General features: G+C 35.5%; 1 protein-coding gene and 1 non-coding gene across 4 annotated transcripts in view; one reads left to right on the top strand and one right to left on the bottom strand.

The window, feature by feature from the left end:
* The window catches only part of LOC136839301 (zinc finger protein 239-like), a 36,446-nt gene that overhangs the window by 11,454 nt on the left and 2,547 nt on the right, over window positions 1-22,445 (bottom strand). The window lies entirely within an intron of this gene.
* On the top strand, window positions 21,292-21,363 carry TRNAT-UGU (transfer RNA threonine (anticodon UGU)). The gene has a single exon. It is a non-coding gene; the product is annotated as a tRNA-Thr (tRNA).

Raw genomic sequence — 22,445 nt, 5'->3', positions numbered from 1 at the left:
AGAAGTTTCTCAAAACTGAAGGAAAATTAAAACTGTATTGCTGGTCATACAAGTTGATTTTGTAAACTAAAAAGGCTTAAATTTACTGAGATTCGTAAGTATTTCTCCAAGATGAAAATAATTGTAAAAATAAGGAAAAAAGAGAAGTAAAGCTCGGAAGTTAAAAACCGTATCATACGAGGAAGCAGAAAAGGTTGGGTTATGCGGATAATCAGCAAGGGCTAGCTCAGGTGGCACTGGCGGTTGACTTGAAGTGTGAAGTTTATTTCTCAAGGAAGACTTAAGGAGGTAGAGAAAAAAAGAGACCTGAATGGTAATTATAGTAATTTCTGGGGATTTGTGTAATTATAATTTCAGTGAGACTCATATAGCATCGTCAGTATGAAGCAGCATTCTATGAATTAAGAAACACCTTAATGCACCCGTTTTAAAGAATTCTGTTGAAGATTATATAGTACGAGAATCATCATAGTTTCAGTCATAACGTTTATCATTGCTGCATAGTTAGATATCAAAGCTTTTATAACTCTTCACCACTGATAACAACAAGTCTTCTAATTTCGGGCAAATAAGCCACGGAACTCGTAATACCAATCAAAGAATCATTGAAAAAGAAAACTTTTATGGTTTGTTTTCCCCCGATCTGTATTCTTATAATTAAGAGGGTAAGGCACCTATACTTATAGATTTATGGGAAAAAAATATGAAATATCAGATCCTAAATGTAATGGCAACAGAACGTCATCAGTCAAAAAACAGAAGTTTTCAAAAATAAGCGTTTGATTATGAATGTGTAAGAAACGATTTATGGTATCACAAGATTACATTACGCAGCGGCCTTCGTAACAATACGCCAAATTACTGACTGATTAAATTACAAAGATTTTTTTTTTTTAATAAAGTGACTACATACGTATTTTGAGATTGCAGCAAAGAGTACGAAAGCGAAATATTTAAGAGACTTCCCAGACCAGGTGCCACATTAATTGCAGCTACGCTTAGAAGCAAGGAATATAAATTTCCTTATGAATTTCTTCTTTAATGGAAACAAGTAAAAAATGCGTCGAAGTTTCTTCGGCGCAATCGAATTTTCTGTACAGCCCCTACAGCGTATAATCAAGGCCACCGAAAAAAGATGTATATTTCGGTGGTCGCATTATAATTTAATATGAGCCGCGGCCCATGAAACTTTAACCACGGCCCGGTGGTAGCCTATCCTATGTCGTTGCCAGAAGCATGATTGTGGCTAACTTTAACGTTAAATAAAAAAAACTACTGAGGCTAGAGGGCTGCAAGTTGATGTGTTTGATGACTGGAGGGTGGATGATGAACATACCAACTTGCAGCCATCTAGCCTCAGTAGTTTTTAAGATTTGAGGGCGGACAGAAAAAAAGTACGGACGGACACACAAAGCCGGCACAATAGTTTTCTTTTGCAGAAAACTAAAACTGGAGGTAATCAAGACGAGGAGACAGATGTAGCTATTCAAGAGCGGCTGTGATACTACAAATGCTGTATTCAAAAAAATAATTAACTTCAAGTGACACGCAGAGTAGGACTCGGCTTACAGACGAAATGAGGGCAGATGGGGTGTCCTCGAAAAATATTTACAGATGATGATGATGATTTTGATAACATCAGTTTAAGGACTCTTGGAGAGATAGTTACCGTATTCTTTATGCCATTGCTTATGTGTCTTATTATAGCATCAGTTATGAAGTTAATTACTTATGAGTAATGAAATTCGCAGTAACACAAAATATAAGACCCTTTGCAATGGAAGGAGTAGGACCCGTTGTATACCCAGCAGTACCAGCCTGTATATTTACCATCATAGTTTCCGTTGTATTTTCGGTCTTAGGTCTCATTTAACTTTAAATCAGAGATTCATTCTTCTCTGCATTTGCTTAAAGTCAAAATAGCAAAATGAAGATCAAATGATGAAGCTTTTGTATTTTGTTAACATCCTGCGTATTCCTTGGCGTTTTTTTTTTTTAAGAATTTACTCAAATTTTTCAGTCTATCGTCCCACCTTGAAGGTTCTACGTCACTTAGTTCATCACTTTGTAACAGCAAGGATGCTCCTTTCTAATCATTTTTCGGTGGCACCTCTATCTGAAATATCCTTCCCGATTTATTTAAAAGAAAATGTTATTTTCTCTGCAATCCCGAAACAGTGTATTATTAATGTTTTCTTGCAAATCAACGCGGAAATGACAATTAAACAATAAGTGCACGTCCCGTAGGGTATTGAATACTACACCAGTTCATTTATTTATTAATTTAGTTTTCATTTGTATGTGTTTGGGTTTTATTTTATTACAAAAATCAACGTTGATAGACATTTTAATACCAAGAACTTTATTCTGCGTCATTGCCTTCCTTGAGAAAATGAGAGAGAGAGAGAGAGAGAGAGAGAGAATCATGCAATAATTCGTGAGACTCGAAGTCCTCCCAAAGCAACAGACGATTTACGCAGTCAAGTTTCTTTAGAACCAATTATCTTCCTGTCAGTAATTTTATACTGGCTGTCACATAGGGTTAGGCGATGCGTTGGCACTTTCTTAATTACGTCTGTAACGTTATCCCGTTAATTAACGTACCTTTTTCATGTGCGCAGTTCTTGGCATCTTACTTAGGTGAAATTTTCTGGTTTCCGTAAGTCTTGCATGGACGTATGTACAAAAAAAAAAAAAAGCCTCACTTGTTTGATTACTGCACTGAAAGTGAGACAATAAGTTAGACGCACACCATTGGGAGCAATGTTTGAGAGAGCCATTCCTTTTTTTTTCTATTAATAATTATTATTATTATTATTATTATTATTAGACATTTATTGCTGTCAAGATGAACCAGACACTCCTAAACGTACCACCTTGTTAGGCTTTGGGTAGAGATGCTCTCACTGTGGACCATTTCAAGTTAGGAGAAATATGATTTTTCCAGGAACCAGGTACTCATAAACTTAAAAAAACCTATCTAGGCTTTGGGTTCATAAAAAATGCTCTCACTTTTGACCATTTCTAGGCAGGAGAAATGCGACTTTTCCTACAAATAGCCTGAGAGTGCATTTGCAGCAACCTGCGTGCTTTACTCCTTACAGTATGTATGAGGCGTAACCACTGCAAATGACGTCGATGGCTCTGAGGTTAGCCGCAGGATCTGCGGAGAGATCTCAGATGACATAGATGTGCGAGCCCTATGCAACCGCAACCAGGAGCACTTCACACGCATCTCATCTCGAGCTAAAGGCGAAAAGGGAAGATTAATTAGTTCTTGTTACTCGGGGTATCTCTTTTTGGCATCTATACGATGAGCTTGTAAAGGACAGATTTGTTTGAAAGGGTCGACTTCATTAGGCGAGAGATTATCTTTTTTTCCGGACTTTCGACGTCGACTCTTGTTACCGGCAATAATCTTCTTTTTTCTTTTGACGGTCTCCAGCGCTGCAGAAAGGAAAGGTTCGACATCTTTATCCTCCAGCAATTTCATCCACTTGGTGAATTTACATTACAAGGATTTAGTAGCAATATGACAAAGATAATGCAAGTCTACCAAACTCATTATAAATGTTTCCAGAAACAAATTGCCTTTGTATTTTCTCTGGTTATAACGGTTTTTTAGAAACTTTTCCCACAATGGTGATGAGGATGCGCTTACATACACACACACACACACGTGTATACACACACACATATATATATATGTATATATATATATATATATATACACATATATATTCAACAGGCGGAGGTTTCTGAAAATCCAACAATACAATGAAGGCAGGGGAGGCACACCAACAGGTCAAGGAAGTCATATTTATTCGGTTGCAGCGTTTCGAAGCCAATCAGCAGGTCTCTCTATCAAGCTAAAAAAGGTAATACTACCTAATTAGCTCAATAGAATTAAGTGACAGATATTAAAATACACAACATAAATACAATAAAACAAAAACAGCTAAAAATATGAGTAAGGACCAACAGTTGAGGCAGAAGGAGGACCGACCAAGAGCCGGGAAAAACTTAAACAGTTCACTAGAGATAAAGAGGTGCAGTAGACGTGGAATGGGTGTTCTGTAAGGGGACCAATTCTTTAATTAACAAAGATTCATTAATTGTTAAGAGCTGACGATTGGGGGCTCTGCCCAAAACCTTAGTCTTTATACTGAACTGAATATTTGCAATTATCGGCATGATCCCTGATGTTGGGAAGTTCGGAATTTGAAAGTTTAGTGCCATTTCTTTGGCTGACAGCTCTATGGCTGTCGATTCGGACCTTAAGTAACCTATGTGTCGATCCTATATAGGTTCCTCGATTACAGCGAGGACAAGTAATTTATAAATAACACGCGAGGTCATTAATAGGTCCAAACGGTCTTTGAAACTGAAAAGGTTACCGATATTCAGTGGGTTTGTGGGTATAATTTTAATTTTCACGGCATGGAGATGACCAGATATTAAAGCTTAGAGTTCTTTATGAAAGGTTCTATTATGAATAAAGGGAAGACTGTATTAGAAAAGGTAATTTGGGAACGTGAGGAGTAGGATGACGTGGAACAAAAATATTATTTTCAAATTTGGAGACGTATTTAAAGAATAAGTGGGTGGGGAAGCAGTTACTGTTAAAGTAGTTTTGGAGGAGCGTGATTTCATTGCGAAAAGCTTGCCAGCTAGAGGATAGAGCAAAGGTTCGGTGAAGCATAGTTTATATGGCATTAATCTTAGAGTCAAGAGAACAAATACTAAAAATTTGTACCAAGACCAGCGATTGACTTTTTCCTAAAAACAGAAGTAGAGAAACCTTGAGAAGAGCGTGTTATTAAAATATCTAAAAAATGTAACCGAATGTTGGTCTTGTGTTCAAACGTGAACTTGATATTGAGGTGAAATGAATCAAAGAAAATTAAAAACCTCTCAGCGTCAAACTGACTTGTGGAAAGTGCAATCGTGCCTTCTACATACTTTATATAAAATAGTGGATGGTTACAAAGGGGACAAGTCTCAAGCATGTGCTCTTCCAGCGAGCACATGAAGATACCGGCGAAGATGGGACCAAGTGGAGAGCCCATGGCCATACCATCAGTTTGTGAGTAAGAACAACTATTGAAAACAAAAACTGTGTCCCGCACCGCTAGATCTAAAAGTTACTTGAAATCGTTCTTACGGAAACCATCAAAACGAGACTCATCCATAGGAAAAGCTCATGTAAAATAACATCGATGGTCTGTTGTACAGGTATATTTATAAATAAGGACTCAACATCGTAGCTTACCATAACAAGATCCGAGTGTCTGAGCAAGAATAGTATTTTTTAACTCGTGAATTTTTAAGGCTGTTAGAATTTTCAGCCAAAGGGGCATAATGGGAACTAGATACTTTGCCAGTTTATAAATGGCTTTATTATAAGATGCTAAGATAGGTCGAATAAGAACATTGTATATAAGCGCACCATCATTAGCATGGAGTGTGCAGAAAATAAATGGAAAATCCTTACAAGTAGAAAGAGTTTTAAAGCTAATTGTTTCTAGAAACATTGACAATAAGTCTGTCTGTTTTATTAATTATATATATATAGCTTTTATATATACATAATTTTATATATATATATATATATATATATATATACATACATATATATATATATATATATATCTATGTATATATATATATATATATATATATATATATATATATATATATATATATATATATATATATATATATATATATATATATATATGTGTGTGTGTGTGCGTGTTTATGTTTGTGTTTGCGTTTGTAAAGTACAGGGAGAATGAAACTTTCAAGGAAGAATCACAAAATTTGATTTTTCTAAGTATGGCGAACATTAATTCTTCCAAGAAGAATTGTAGAAACTCTATTTTCCGGGAAGATTGACTAGAATTTTGTTTTCTAGGGAGAGAAATTGTGAGATTTAACTGTACAGAGAAAAGCAGGAAAATTTAGCCTTTCATGAAGAATCGCAAAAATTTAGCTTTCCGAGGAGACGTGAGAGTATTTCTTTGTCGGAAACAATCGCGAAAATGTAGTTTTTTTTTTTCAGGAAAAGTCGCAAAAATTTAACTTTCTAGACGAATCACAACAGGAGGAATCATGAGAACTGCCAACCACAATCTTGGTTACCTTATTCTCTCAGAAGGCTTAAATATGTTCACTTCACTTGGATGTCCTGAGAAAGAATTTGAGACCTTTTGCCTACATATACCCAGTTAGTCTATCGCGTATGTGTTATTGAAAAAGGCATCAGCATAGCAAATAAAATACTTCTTAAACAGACAGATAAACTGACGAAAAAACAAAGATAAAAACTTCAACAATAGAACAGTTTTCCTTTATAACAAATGTATCGAAATCTCGATCATTTTCTCACGAAGAAAAAATGTCGCGAGTTCGCTCATTAAATTAATCTAAGGGAGAAACAAATTCATTCCAGTATTAACAGAATTTTATCATTGCCATGAAATCGGTATCGATGCGACCAATAGATCCCTTGCACAGTATTAACTGAGCGCAATTCAGCGATAAGAACGGTTTAAGAGCTGCGAGGATTCTGATACAGAATTAGTTACTAGGTTGATATCGATAACTGGAGTGATTACGCGCAGGTTTCCAAAACAAATCCCCGTACAACTGCAAGTCTGATGTCCGTCATAAACAATCAAACTAACGATAAGAACCTGTAAGATTGGCACTTGAAACTGCATTATATGGGCTGTCTTATTTTGTGACCCCGATCAGGTGCAAGGTATTGAGATTTACCTACAGTAAATGAAGTTCAGCATGTTGAATGACGTTCTTAATCCCGTCAAAAGCGGTATTGCCCATTTTTAGTTAACGTACAAATACCTAACTCACCTTTCTAAATAGTTCTGGTTAAACTGGAAACGAACTTGCAGACCATTTTAGAGACAGACAGACGGACAGACAAGCAGGTAGACAGAGAGTAACTAACACCTCCCTGTGAAATCCAGAAAAGACCAAGTTCTCACCCCGAAGGAAAATTCTGGACAATCTAGATCACCTTTCCCTCCAAAAGATCGTCTTTCATCGCAACAGGGGAATAATGAAGATCCAGTGTCTGTAAATTTCCATATAGGCCTAACTGGCGCCGTGGGTTTCTGCTTTCACTCCGTGGGAATTAAGTGGCGTTTTTTCATGAGAAACTTTCATTGATATTCTCTCTCTCTCTCTCTCTCTCTCTCTCTCTCTCTCTCTCACACACACACACACACACACACACACACACACACACACACACACACACAAAACTGGCTAACTAGCTACCGGGCTCGATCATGACTTAGCTATAGATAGACAGATAGATATAGATATAATATTTAAAACTTTTGAACATTTTTTCCAGTCTGTCATTTTTTTAATAATACTAGAAAAAACAAATTAACAGATAGTTTCTAGAAGGTAATCTATTTTCTTACACGTAACGGATACGTTGTCAATAATGATACTTTTAGCACTTTAAAGAATTGATTGTAAATTGTGAAAGCCGCCATTTTAAAATTAATTAATATTAATATCGATCAGTTATCAGTTGGATGAATACCTTATCATGAGCACCATCGAGAAATCTTCAGTGGAAACAAACACCAGTTTGTGAAGATAGACTACATGGTAATAAAATTCATGAAACACTTTGTTATATTATTCATTGAAATGAAGGTCAATTCCTTACTACTCTCAAAAATGCTATAACATTTTTATCCAGCCCAAAGAAAGAGAAGAAATGGATTCGGCTCAACAGCAGGTTATCAGTTACATTGATCTACGGAGTTTCATATATGTACATACACACACACACACACACACACACACACACACACACACACACATACATATATATATATATATATATATATATATATACATATACTGTATATATATATATATATATATATATATATATATATATATATATATATATATATATATATATATATATATATATATATATATATATATATAAGTATGGATCTGTCTGTGACTTGTTTTACAGCAATTTCGAGATGTCGACTATTTTCTCGGTTTTAGACTTGTGTCAGATTTAGCTTGCGTTGGATCGCTCTGTGTCATTTTATTCTATTCATTCTTTGTTAGATTTAGCTGCCCTTCAGTATATTCTTTATTTCATTTAAACCAATGTTAGATCTGGTCATGATCATTCTCTGGTACATTTATATATTTGTTTGTTGGTTGGTTTACTGTATGATCTGGAAGAGCATAGCGTATCAAGTTTCTGAGCCTGACATGTCAGAACTAAATAAAAAATTCCTCATGTAAACTAATTCCGTGGTTTACAATTTCTCTCTCTCTCTCTCTCTCTCTCTCTCTCTCTCTCAGTAATCTTGTTATTGTCCTTTTTCCTATTTTTACATGCAGCAGATTTTCTCCGCTTTGCGAACGGGGCTCACTTACTATGACTTTCACTTTATCCTATCGTCAAACATTGATACACAAAATGTTCTAACCTGTAAAGATTTTCGACCCGAGTTTTCGTAAATCTTTTCCTTTTTTTTTTTGATAGGTATATTTCACGCGTAGTATTTTTTTTCGAGAACTGGGTGAATGCCACATTAACTATTTGGTATTGGATTTGGAAACGTATGATTTTTGGTGAGCTTAAATTTGATATATGGTAATTAGTAGCATACATTCTTGTGCCCAAAGACAAAAAGATTTTTTTGTTTTATTGGAAAACGTATGAAACTCGGACTCATGATGCAATTATTTAAAGTTTTTTTTTTTTTTTTGCTCTATTACGCGAATACGTTCAACAGAAATACTTATCGATTTCGTTTCATTTTGTGATTTATACTAGTTGGTAGTGTGCATAACTGAATTTAGTAAAATCATTCGGATTACATGGTTCTGCAGCTGCTTCCTGATTGCCTAGTTGGTCAATAAGTCTTTGCAGTCATCTCTGATGAAGGTTAATTATTTCACTCCCGAACCTTTCAGAAGTGCTTCTATGATGGCTGAATCCCGTCGACCTCTAAACGCCGTTCCCCGAATTCGGTGGTTGTGAAATTGCGCTTTGAATAGAGACCTAACCCGAAATCATTCTCCTCGAATTCAAAGGGAAAGCTAATTTATAAGCTTTAAAGCGCTAATGGGGAAGAAAGAAACCTATTAGAACAACATCTGATCAAACAACTCACTTCTCGAGAGGCAATACAACTTTTCTAAGCCGTAAAGGAGAATCGCCGAAGACAGATTACGTAGCCGGAGCGTGAAGCAGGATTTTTCAGTCGCTCTTTGCAAGGGCCTGGGGCTTTCTGGCGCCGCTCAGCTGGGTGCCCTGTGTTTCCATGCATCTCTCTGTTCTCATTGGTTATTGCCATTTCTCTCTTGTCAAATTTTGATCAAAGTCTCGGTAAGGTGGCTACAGAAGCCGGAAAAGTTGGCATTTATATAGAACATTGACGAATTCGTACGTCTTAATTGTTGTGTTGATGCGAAACAAAAATGTACTTTATCTTTTTTTTTTTGTGCGAAATTTATATCAGTTGCGTGCTCTGTATTCACTTTTGTGACAAGATACTTTAACCGCTGTGCTGCAAATAACAGCTCAATTATTAGGAAATTTTTGTAAATTTAAACACATCCATGGATGGCAAACAATAACTTTAAAACGCATAATGTGTACATAATATACAGACTCCATTTAGATGAAAAGAGAATAAAAGTTTGGCACCTTACTAAAGAAAAGAATGATTTTCTGACAAAACATGTACTGATCACTTATATATATATATATATATATATATATATATATATATATATATATATATATATATATATATATATATATATATATATAGGTAAAATCCACGAAGGAAGGAAACACTGGAGTGCTGCGAGGCCTTTCTACTGTCTGTCGTCCTTTACTTAGCAAAGGACGACAGACAGTCGAAAGGCCCTCGCAGCACTCCAGTGTTTCCCCTTCCTTCGTGGATTTTACCTTTATTTATATGTTCATCACGTTCCATATTTTCGTGATTCAGTTATTATATATATATATATATATATATATATATATATATATATATATATATATATATATATATATATATATATATATATATAAATATATATATATATATATATATATATATATATATACATCTATATATATGAAAGCTACTTACGTAGCATTTAGATGATATTATCCTGAAAACAGTCAACGCCATTCAACTACGACATTTTAATAGACTCATCCATAAAACTTTTGGTAAGGAGAGTAACAGTAAAATGGAAGCTTGTTAAAACCGAGGTTAATATGTGGACCTTGACCAAAAGAAAAGTAAAGTACCTGTAAACTAGATACCAATTTTCTGGGGGTTTTTTCTGAGCCTTTTTATTTCTCTTTTTTCTTGGTAAATATGGGCAATTTAATAACCCTGCTTGGCAGATAAACGGGAGCCGATTACGAAAGTGCCTTATAAGACCAGCAAAAGACTTTGTAGTAATAATAACAATAATCATTGTAATAGTCATCACTGTTGTTATCACTAGTGGTAGAAGTAGTAGAACTAACATTAACAAAACCAGTCAGAATAGTTTATGCGTTTTATTTCCGTGGAAAACTTTTCAGACCGGAGTAGATTTACCACATGCGACAATGTTTTGAATGTTTTGGCTTTTAAAGAGCAAGCGCTCCCAGTATCCATGTGTGTCACGAATGACTTCTAACTCGTTTGCTTTTCGAAAATGAAGATTCAGCGATAAACTTAGCGAAGCACCCTGATTCCATGCAGTCCTTCCACCAAGTACCATACAGTCCATTTTCATTATAGAAAGCAGCACAGCCTCGTGGTACCACATAGTGCATCCTCATCTTGATCACCCCCAGTCTACCCTCTTTGTACCATGCAGCGCACCCTCAAATTACCATACAGTACACAAGACACCTTTCCCAAAGTGGTCGGTGAGTAGCGCTGTCGACTCCCTCATCTTGCACCATAACCACATCATCAACTCTTAATCAACCTTGTAAAAGCAGATCAGGTACACGCAAGCCTAAAGGGGAAGGGGTTAATGGAGAGCTTCTAGAGCTGCAGGGGCTTTTCCAAATGGTCCGATGGCGCGGTTCGTTCAGAAGGAGGTTATGGGGGTGAAAATATATACCCAAAGGAAAATGGCGGCTGATGGATGTACCCATAAGCTGAAAAAGACTTGTGGAGCCTTTGGCAATTAGTCGGTTCATGTGGGTCCTGATGTGCATTGCGCTTGCGTTGAAAGTGTACGAATTTTAGCTGGAAATGAGTTTTAGAACGTAAAATTTGATGCCTCTTGTACTAGTCTTTTACACTTCTGATATGACATTTCATACCTTATCTTGGTCGTCTACCTCTTGTTTACGAGTTTCAACGGACAATGAGTGATAAAGCTAAAATTTCAGTGTCCTTTCAATTTTGTTCTATTCCATTGCTAAAGCAATCCCGCCTCATCCTCGTCCTGTACCGTCTCTTCTTCTTTTGCGGGTATCAGACGGTATGCGCCGTCGACTCCAATGGAGGTGGATCGAGTGATCTAGGTGCCAGAAGAGATCATCCGCTTCAACGACTTCACGTCTATATTTCCCGGGATTCCGCCCTGGGCAAGTAACGCGATCATGTCTCCTTAAACCAAAGCCTTCTGCTCATCTTCATCACTTTTTCTGAGCTTCTTTTCCCTAAGTACAAAGGACCAATGATATCCGCGAGACGATGTTGAGGAAAGAATAAGACTGACGTTAATAGGTCTCTTGCACTTTCAGGAGCTTATCAGTTCTTGCCATAATTGAAGGGAGAAGCACTACAAATCCTATACAGGATTTTAAGTGAGAAGCTGTACAAATATGATGGGCAGGTATAAAATAAGAAACATTAAAATGTGGAAATTATTTTTAAAGGTGTGATATTTGAGGTGAAATGGAATTCGAAGTAATAACTGTCTTGTTTTTCTTCCAAGATTTTCAGACGGTCCCCAGGCAACCGTTTGTGAAAATTTCGCTGCCGGTTCTAGGTATGAAATGATGCATAAATTTAGCAGATTTTTAATGAAAATTAATGCAAATTAAGGTTAGTCTTGAATACGCCTTGCCATACCATTATAATATTTAAAATAAACGAACTTGGTTATTTTAGTAGTCGATTATTATCTGGGAATCCGTGTTCTCGATGGACTAAAAAATGTAGTTTTTGCATGATTATAGTTTCAAAAGTTATTCTGATTTCACTGTAATTCTGATTATTAGCTTCGTTAGACTGAGAGGGGCTGGCCGGGTAAAAATTGCTAATACTTAAACTTTCTGGATTATGTATGCATGCATAATCCTATGTGATAATGCTTAAAGTTGGAAGATGCTGTTTTAAATTACGGTGGTTTCATGCTGCCACTGCCTCATAGAAAGCTGGCGGGACAGGGGCGAGGGAGACATAAGTATCCTTTACTATCACCCTTACTTCAACAAAGCCATAGTTTAGCAAGGATCGTACATCTTCGCATGTTACATGGTTAAAAATTTTGTGACCTCGTTTTCATATGTGTGTAGTGTCCCAAAATGATATCCTAAATATTGATATGTGATATCATAAATATGAGCCGGGAACATAATTTGTAACCTTTTATGTGGAGTAGCCATGGGACATAGAGGGTTGCATCACCCAAGACTTCAAAAATAATCATTGATTTCTGTAGTGGGCTAGTTAGTAATATCATGGCCACTTAATCTTGATGTGGCGTCATAGAATGAAAGAACCGATGGTTAGCTCACGTGTGAGAACCATAATTCATAGTTTTTGAAGACCTAGCAATTGAACGATATTTAACTGTTGGTTGCATAGTTTTTGAAGACCTGTTGAACGATATTTAACTGTTGGTTGCATGCTGTACTGTAGGCCAGAAAATTTCATACGATTTCATTACCATGTGATTATAATGTTGCAAAGTGACATCATAATTGGGCACGGGCACAAAGATGACTTATTTTTTAGCTCATAATGCGAGAAAACCATAGGTTACATAGGTTTACAACCCAACAATGGAAATATAATTCTTCGTGCTATGTAATGAAGCAGGTTAGAAAATCATTATGTCATTATCACGTAATTTTGATTTCCTCCCTGACGAACTGTTCGTGGGTAAATTCTGATATAATAGGCTTAGATCACCGTGATTTCTCGTAATCCATGTAGAGATTCTCAAAATTAAGTGAATTATCAAATAAAAATCAGTAAATCATTCACCTTCATTACCACTCAGAACAACTCAAAAAAAACATTATAGGTAAAGGAAAAGAAATGTACAACGATGAATGAGCAACTATAACTTTACACTTTTATTTTTACACCATGCAAATTAGGCGCGTAACTAAAACAGAATGGTTAAATCAAGTCCTAACTTTCAGTATATCACAAGAAATGTGACCAAATGGATTCAGAGACAGGAAGAAAAACGTCCTATACCTGCCTTGCTGTTTTATGTCTCGTTAACAGGACATGATATCAGAAAAAAATCAAGATGGGAATGACAGAATATGACAGGACTTTGTTATTTCGTATTTTATTGTCCACTCCTGCTCTTCTCTTGAGAGCCTAGGCTCAGCAAGAAGTTTGCTGAGTCTCCTGGCCTTCTGCCACCTTCAGATCAAACGAGGACATGGCAGATATCATGAACACCATATCAGAACACTCCGTTAACTTGCGTGAGGGTGTATCATCTCCGTTTCTTCTCACGGAAACGACGTCCAATCTGGAAAATCAGTTCTGTTCTAGACGCGTCCCCAAACCGCAGCCAAACCCTATACCTCCATAGGTCTTCGTCGTAACCCAACCCGCCAAGATGAGGATTCTCTCTCCAGACTCCTTGTTTTCCAGCCCGCAGGCGATCGCTTAATGATCCTTGCAGATGTTACTCATGCTTCTCCTCCATCTCCGTCATACTGTCCATGTGTGAACCTCTTTTCTGGAAAGTGCCCATGGGATCATGTAATGGATAAACTGACGAAATCAGCAGTTTTAAAATGTTCTCTACCTCAACCTTGCCCTCTCTCTCTCTCTCTCTCTCTCTCTCCCTCTCTCTCAGAAAAAGATGAAGACAAGGACGTACTTTGCTGACACTCAGTGTTTGGCGCAATCAAGTCGATGCTAGGGCATTTAGCGTAGCCTAATTCAGGTCATCTTTGGAATAATGATAGAATAATAATAGTAATGATAATATATATTACATTTATATATATATATATATATATATATATATATATATATATATATATATATATAATATATATATATATATATATATATATATATATATATATATATATATGAAAGAGTGATGTAGGCCTAATCACTCAAAACACATAACGACAATATCCACCAGTTTACATTTTGACAAAAAAAATCCCTTCCCAAAGCTCTCTCATGTATCAACGACGCTACATAACAGGAAAAACAGAATATTTCTAAATTCAGGATAAAATCAGTAAATATGTGGGTAGGGAGAGAAAGGGAGAGCAAGACAAAAGAATGTAAATTAATTTAATCCATTATATATCGTATATGAAACATCTATGGCTAATGGCGGCAAAGAATGGTCTCCTTTTCGTGGAGTTTGATATGGACGGAATTGACAGAAATATTCGAGGTACGCCACGCCTGGTGTTGCCGTTAATGGAAGAAAGTGCGACAGGAATGACGTCTTATTTCCTTTGTTAATGGAAACTGATTGATTGAATAGTACTCAGGAACGAGGAATATGCTGAACTACCTCAAATTCAACGTCAATCTCTGGATTCTCCAGCGATTTTGGAATTGCTGTGGCGCCTGGCATTCAACGACGTAAAGGGTCGTCATTAAAACTTTCGGTTCTTGGATTTTGTTATCTGATTTTTACTGCAAACTAATATAACAAACAGTTGATTTTAAATTGACAGTTTCTTTGTATTTGAGCAAAAAAAGATAAAAAGAAAGTTACAGAGGTCTTAATAATCTGTTTCCATAAAAGAGGAAAAAATTATTCATAAAATAAATTGTACGTGACTTCACTCCAGGTGATATCTCGGTAATATGTGCTTCATACTAAAAGCAGTTTTTTGGCCGAAACATCATCTTCTGAAGGCCCTAAACAGAGGTAATTTTGCTCCCAAGTGAATCATTTTGGAGGCCCTCCAATTGGCTAGCATCCGCACACCAGGCGGGTTTTTTTTTTGTCTCGTATACTGTGTCGTCACTTTTTCTTAATAGATATATCTGTAATCACTTCTTGAATATCTCCTAGTTTTTATATCACTTTATTCCCCGGGGCAACTTACTGAACAGACGGGATAAGCAAAATCACTGTCCCTGAGATAAATTCTCTCGTATTGACCAATGCTTAACATACTGGTACCGAGAAGGTCCACGAAACGAGGAAAGATCCTGATATGTTAATGGTAGCGCTCACATGCCATCGGCATTGCTACTTGCTTTACGAAGTCACCGGTTTCTATAAGCTTTGGATCAGTCCTTATTTGTCCTGTTTACTTCCCATGGAAGATCATTCCGCCTTTCCTTATGACTTTAGGCAGGAATAAATTATCTTGAAGCCACGTGCCAGTACCTTTACCGGGCGAATTTCCGATAATACTTCAGATACACGGAGTATGAATACAGTAGAGTGATTTCTCAAGATATCCAATATGGCGGCATGAGATTCCGCGAAAAACAGAAGTTTTTAGTCAGGACTCCTAAATTCAGCCGTTAGAAAAGGTCAGTCAGTGACATGCAATATGGCCGCATCGAAAGTTATTCCTTATTAATGCTTGGGCCTTATTTCCAAAAAACTGATAGGACTTATGAATTTTCGTGTTCCCAAAACCATCGTGATCGTTTCGCGAACTACTCATTGGCCTTGAAGAGAGGCGAGTGCTGAAAGACGAAACCAATTATGGAAGGACGAAGCTAAATTGTTACGAGTGCTTCAATTACATGATATATTAAATCTCACTAAGTTTCAGATTTTTTAATAACTAAAGAAACTAAGGTTTATTCAATCAGCCACGAAGAGACGGCTAAAGCAAGAGGTGCCCTATAAAACAGAACATTGATGCCCATGTTGAAGTGTCCACAAGGTTGTCAATCCCCCCTTTTTTTTAAGCAGAGTAGATGAGGCTCATTGCGTACTTTTATTGTTTTATTTAATTTTCTTTGTCATTTCTCTTACTTGGTTCATTTTTTACCTTTCAGCTCTTGCATTTCTTATTCCGTGTGTGGCTGCTTTCCCCAATAGAGCCAGCCTTAGTCTTGTGGCGTTCTGTTTCCGAACGTGGGTTGCCGTTTGGCTTGTAATAATAATAAATTATCAAATGCCCAATTACACAATAACCAGTGATCGAAATATGATTAGCTAAAGAGAGCGGATTCGCAAACATTTAGCATAGAAATTAATTTAAAGGAATAACTTGTGAAATGTAAATAGTAATTGAAGATAATAAGAAAGACTCGGTATAATCCCTCCAAGAAATGTTATTGTCTTTTTATACGTCCAGAACATTAAGAGACGTTCCTCTGAGAATATTTCCGATGTACTAGATTAGGAGACCAGTGATTTGTCATGGCAGCGTTTTGGGGTGTGTCAATTTTTATGTACCAAAGCCAGAAGTACTCAGATTTATCTTCTTTTTTTTATTTGACGTTCGAGCAAGCAAGACTAAGAATGGACAGTTAGGAATGACTGGAATAGGGAAAAAATTATCAGTAAAAATTATTGATGAGAGCAGAAGGTTGCATAAAAAAGAAATTGGGTATCAAAACGTACTGTGTGAATATAATATATATAAATATATATATATATATATATATATATATATATATATATATATATATATATATATATATATATATATATATATATATATGTGTGTGTGTGTGTGTGTGTGTGTGTGTGTGTGTGTGGTATAGGAGTTTGAGTTATAAACAGAATTTCCATTTACAGTAAAATATTAATACTGATTCATTTATGGTGAATTTTCTCGCTACAATAATGCTAGGAAGCAGGAAGCACGCATCAGTGGAAGGAATTCCCGTCCTCTCTCTATGCTCTGAGGGAAGTAAAAACTATTGGAATCTCTTTAATGAATAAATACATACCTTTCCTTGCCAGGTAAGCGGTCAGATATGCAGGATACACGGTAAATGAGTACATGATGAACAAGTAATGTATATTGAATCGAAATACAAATATTTCACTGCACTCACCCTTCCCCTGATTCTCTCTCTCTCTCTCTCTCTCTCTCTCTCTCTCTCTATATATATATATATATATATATATATATATATATATATATATATATATATATATATATATATATATATATATATATATATATATATATATATATGCTGGAGTGCTTCAAATTCCTTCTTGAGAGATAGCCTAGATTTTCGTACTTTTATTATATTGATTCAAGTCCCTTAATAATTATACATATACATGATACATGCACTGTATATATATACATATATATATATATATATATATATATATATATATATATATATATATATATATATATATATATATATATATACAGTGCATGTATATGTATATATGTATAATATATATATATATATATATATATATATATATATATATATATATATATATATATTATATAGAAGAGCGTTCATCTCACAAGTGAACGGTCTAGCGATCGATCCCCGAGCAGATGGATATAATATGGGCGCGTTTCCTAAAAACACATTATTACCTCTGTTGACCGAAACAGTGTACTGTTTGTTATTCAACTATTGTGGGTTGCAATGGGGTGAGGCGTTTGAAGAGTGAGAGGGAGAGAGAGAAAACAACGTTAAAATGTATTCCATCAATGAAAACAGGAGGGCCTCGACGAAGTAAAGCCTGACCCCATAAGATATAAATTATTCTCCCGTTTGCTTTGCGAATTTTTTTTTATTATCTGCTGCAGTGGTTCATGATTTTTCTTTAGAATCTTATGCGTGTGAGGCTCATAATTTCTTTCAGATTTTTCATTGTAATATCGAAAGGTACACAACGCTCTCTATCCCTCTTTGAGTAACGTCATGAACAAAGAAATACGAGTTTTTTTCCACTCCCCGTGATAAGTAGCAGCTGTAGTCTAGAAATGAGCAGATTATTAGTCTATTTACTATTTATTTTTTTATCTATAAGCCACAATATTTACATATATTACATATCGCCACTGTCACATAAAGATAAAAATATACCGGTCCATGTTTTTTCGGAGGAAATATGCTGTCTTATAACGAAAACCAAACAAGCGGAAAGAAAACATCAAATACATAAAAAAAACAATAACATTGAATGAAATATGGAACAAAACGACAAATCGATTTTTAACATTTCACGGAAATTGCATTCAAATCATTTCCTGTATTTTGTTACAAGTAACATTTCTTCCACATAGTTTCAAAACCTCCCCTTCCTCTGCCGAATTCCTCGTATGTTACGGGAATGATACTTGTCTTACTTTTCGTTTTCTGTGTTTGATATTAACTAAGCGTTTGACTGTTAGTTTGGAATTTGGATCTAGACAGGGTTCATGGAGTAAATTTTTGGTCTTGCTTTACTTTTAATTAATTTCAAAGTCTGATATTTCGTCGTCTTTCCGTTGAAACTTGTATTGTCTCTTCATTTTTACTTTTAGTCTTGTTTATAATTTTGGTTTAAAAATTTGGTCTTCATTTTGTTGTTTTGGAATTTTATTCCCATCTGTACTTTAGGTTAGAATTTTGGACTCCGTTAATGGTTGAGACTTATGATATTCGATTTTATTGGTGGTTTAGACTTTCGTTCGTTTAGCAGTTTGGAGTTTCGCGTTGGTTTTTATTAATGATTCAGGTTTATGGTCTTACTTAAACCGTAACTGGAATGTTTAATATCTTGCGATTACGCTCCTCTCAAACGTCACCATCCCCTACATTCTGCTTACGGGAATTATTTTGCAATGGTTGCAAAAGCTTTGCTTCTAAGAATGTTTTTTTCATATTAAATTCTACTAAGTGGAAGATTATTTTAAGTATATAACTGTAAATTATCGGTATGCGTAAATATATATAAAGGCACTGGTATACCGCGTCAAATGACAATTCTAACTCAGAATCCGGCAATGCTGTACTTTATTATAGCTCAAAAACTTAATTTGAATTTTCATAGCATATAGCACAAGAAAACACCTTTTATAAACATTTGTCAAATATATATATAAATATATATATACATAATATATATACATATATATATATATATATATATATATATATATATATACATATATACATACATACAGTATATATATATATGAAATTTTTTATCACACCGTGATTTATATACAGTCATATATATAGGGTGCAACCTATTCCTCCGGGAACTCAGAATATGTTCAATGGATACCTAGATAAAGAATTCAACACGATCCGCCAACACCTAATGCAACTGCTCTATCCACCACACATTATCGAGAAGGTTATTAACAAAGCGAATAAAATATACTACATAGGTCCAACTCACAACAGACAAATAGATTTTAACGACAAACTAAAGCTTTCGTAAGACGAAAACATCCAAAAAACTACAGAACATCTCAGGTCTAATAATACTTTTATTTTCCATTATCCCAAATCCATGGGAGCTCACTCATTAATGTATACTTAAATAAAAAAAAGGGGAAGAAGCAGGAATTTACAGTTTCCGTGCAGCAATTGTATTGAGATTTACATAACAGAGCGACATGCTTCAGAGAGTTCGGGGATTTTCCTACATATTAGGGATAAAGGCCATACCATAAACTGGAGTGGGGCAGAGCTGGTTTTCAGAAATAGTTGCCCGTGCAAAAGTAAGATGCTGGAATCTGCTATCATCAATCAAACCAACAATATGAACCTGTCAGGAGGACATTGGAATCAGATGACATCGACGGGTTAATCCTCAGGACTCTTCTTAAGAAGGTGTTTCATTAAATACGATCACCAGACGCATCGCCAGACGGGAGCTAATAAAGCCAAAAATCACAAGGAAATACCTTAATTTCCATCCTTCCTGGGTCAATGGCATACCAACTAGACTTACTGCCACACCTACATATGTTTTATATATATATACCCTTGTATCTGTCATCTGTCCACTTTTACCAGTGGCCAGGGGCACAGAAGGAAGTGCCAGAAATATATGGTTGCAACATACTTAACTTTTTTGCAACATTCTAACGGTGTTCTATGGGCCTTTTCATCTTCATACTATACACTTGCATTACAGTAAAAGACATTCCTATATACATATATATATATATATATATATATATATATATATATATATATATATATATATATATATATATATATATATATATATATGTGTGTGTGTGTGCAGAGAAAGAGAGATTTCAATCAGCCTTTTCCCAAAACAGAGGGGACTTTTTAGAAACACCAAGTCCAGAGTCATTGTCGCGTTCATATTTTCACAAGTGAATTATGAGCAAACCTCTTTGCAGAATATTGCAGAATATATATATATATATATATATATATATATATATATATATATATATATATATATATATATATATATCTATATATATATATATATATATATATATATATATATATATATATATATATATATATATATATGTGTGTGTGTCCGTTCGTAACCAGCGACTAAATGGTCATTTTCGTTCGTCAACATTTACGCTATGCAACGAATGTTGTATGTTATTAGGAGAGCTATTTGACCAGGTTACTAGCGCATTCTTTTGTTTGTTATTTTCATATTTCGCCGTCCGTGATAGGGATTTTTCTCTCTCTCTCTCTCTCTCTCTCTCTCTCTCTCTCTCTCTCTCTATATATATATATATATATATATATATATATATATATATATATATATATATATATATATATATGGGTAATCATTTAGGTTTCACATTTAATAAAACGATAATTCAAAACGAACTCAGTAACGCAAAAACTGAAATACGTAGTCTTCATTATGAAGCAACAATGGCAAACCACACAAACATAAAGAAAATATCCTTGTAAAATATTAAAATCTCTGATACAACGAGACATACATTCGACGAATCCTTCCCAAAACATGAAGTGACGCAAAAGAGTATTCACAAGGACATAAACAAACCATAATTTAAGGGAAGTATCTTTTTTTATCGTGTCTGTAGACCGGCGAACGAAGCTCCCTACAGCGCGGTAGCTTACTTGTGTAGCGACCGTTCGATACGTCGCCTCCTTAGCTCAGGGGCAGAGCACTGGTCTTGTAAACCAGGGGTCGAGAGTTCGATTCTCTCAGGGGGCAAAATCGTTCTCGATAGAGTACGTCTTTTGGACGTTTAGGTTAGTTTCCTGATGAGTGTTCATTATTGCCAGCAACGTTGTTGCGAACGTCGTTGATTTGAAAGGTAAGAATAGCGATTAAAACCACGAAAAGTGAAACGCACTTTACGTAAGGGAAAATTAATGTACAACTTAGTATAATAAATTAAAGTTTTTATACACATACTTATCAAAACTATGTTCATCATTTGATAGTTGAATCTTTAATGGCGCTTATTCTTGACTATTTATTTATACAATACAATTAACGTTTCTCCTCTGTAAGATATTTCTGCAGTTGAAACAAGGCTGAACCCATTATGCAGAATACTTCTCTAACACACACACGCACAAACACACATATCTATTAATAAAAGTGGTTTCAAATATATGCATGTCTCCCGATAATTTTCTAGGCAGCAGTCCCCTGCCACACTTCGACTTGAATCAAGGAAGGTACGAAAACCTTATACTGTAACCGTTCCATCTTCATCTACCTGCACAGATGGTTCATCAATAGTACGTACAACTCACAACACACGTACACATACACTGTCATCAACAATATTACACGCGCTCTCTAGCTCCCTGGATATTAATGATGTTCCGTTCCATTACCGCTTTTATTTCACTTGGCAGTTTTTACGTCATCCTCTCTGTATTCTTCCCAAAACCTGAGCTAACCTTTTTACCACTTCTACGCATCTCCGCATTTCTCCTCACTATCCTTCTCACTCATAAGCTGCAAACTAGCCATCTAGACAGCTTCTACCTTTTTTCCACACTTGACTTCCTTGAAAAAGAAAAAAACTATTAATACTGTGTTTTTATACTCTGTACCTAAGATGAGTAGTTTGGCTATAAAGCAATATATATTGCAATGGCGTTACCTGAGGTCTCCGATTATCCTGCCTCTGGCTGCGTCCTATTGAACCTAACAAATGACCTGATGATTTTAAATTTTAGAGGTCTTCCCCGAAGCGGTTAAGAACATTCGACTGGCTCTCTCTCTCTCTCTCTCTCTCTCTCTCTCTCTCTCTCTCTCTCTCTCTCTGAGACCCCTTG

The sequence above is a fragment of the Macrobrachium rosenbergii genome, chromosome 6 (genome assembly GCF_040412425.1).
Source record: "Macrobrachium rosenbergii isolate ZJJX-2024 chromosome 6, ASM4041242v1, whole genome shotgun sequence".
NCBI classification, from domain to species: Eukaryota; Metazoa; Arthropoda; class Malacostraca; order Decapoda; family Palaemonidae; genus Macrobrachium; species Macrobrachium rosenbergii.
This window is presented reverse-complemented; position numbering and strand designations above follow the sequence as displayed.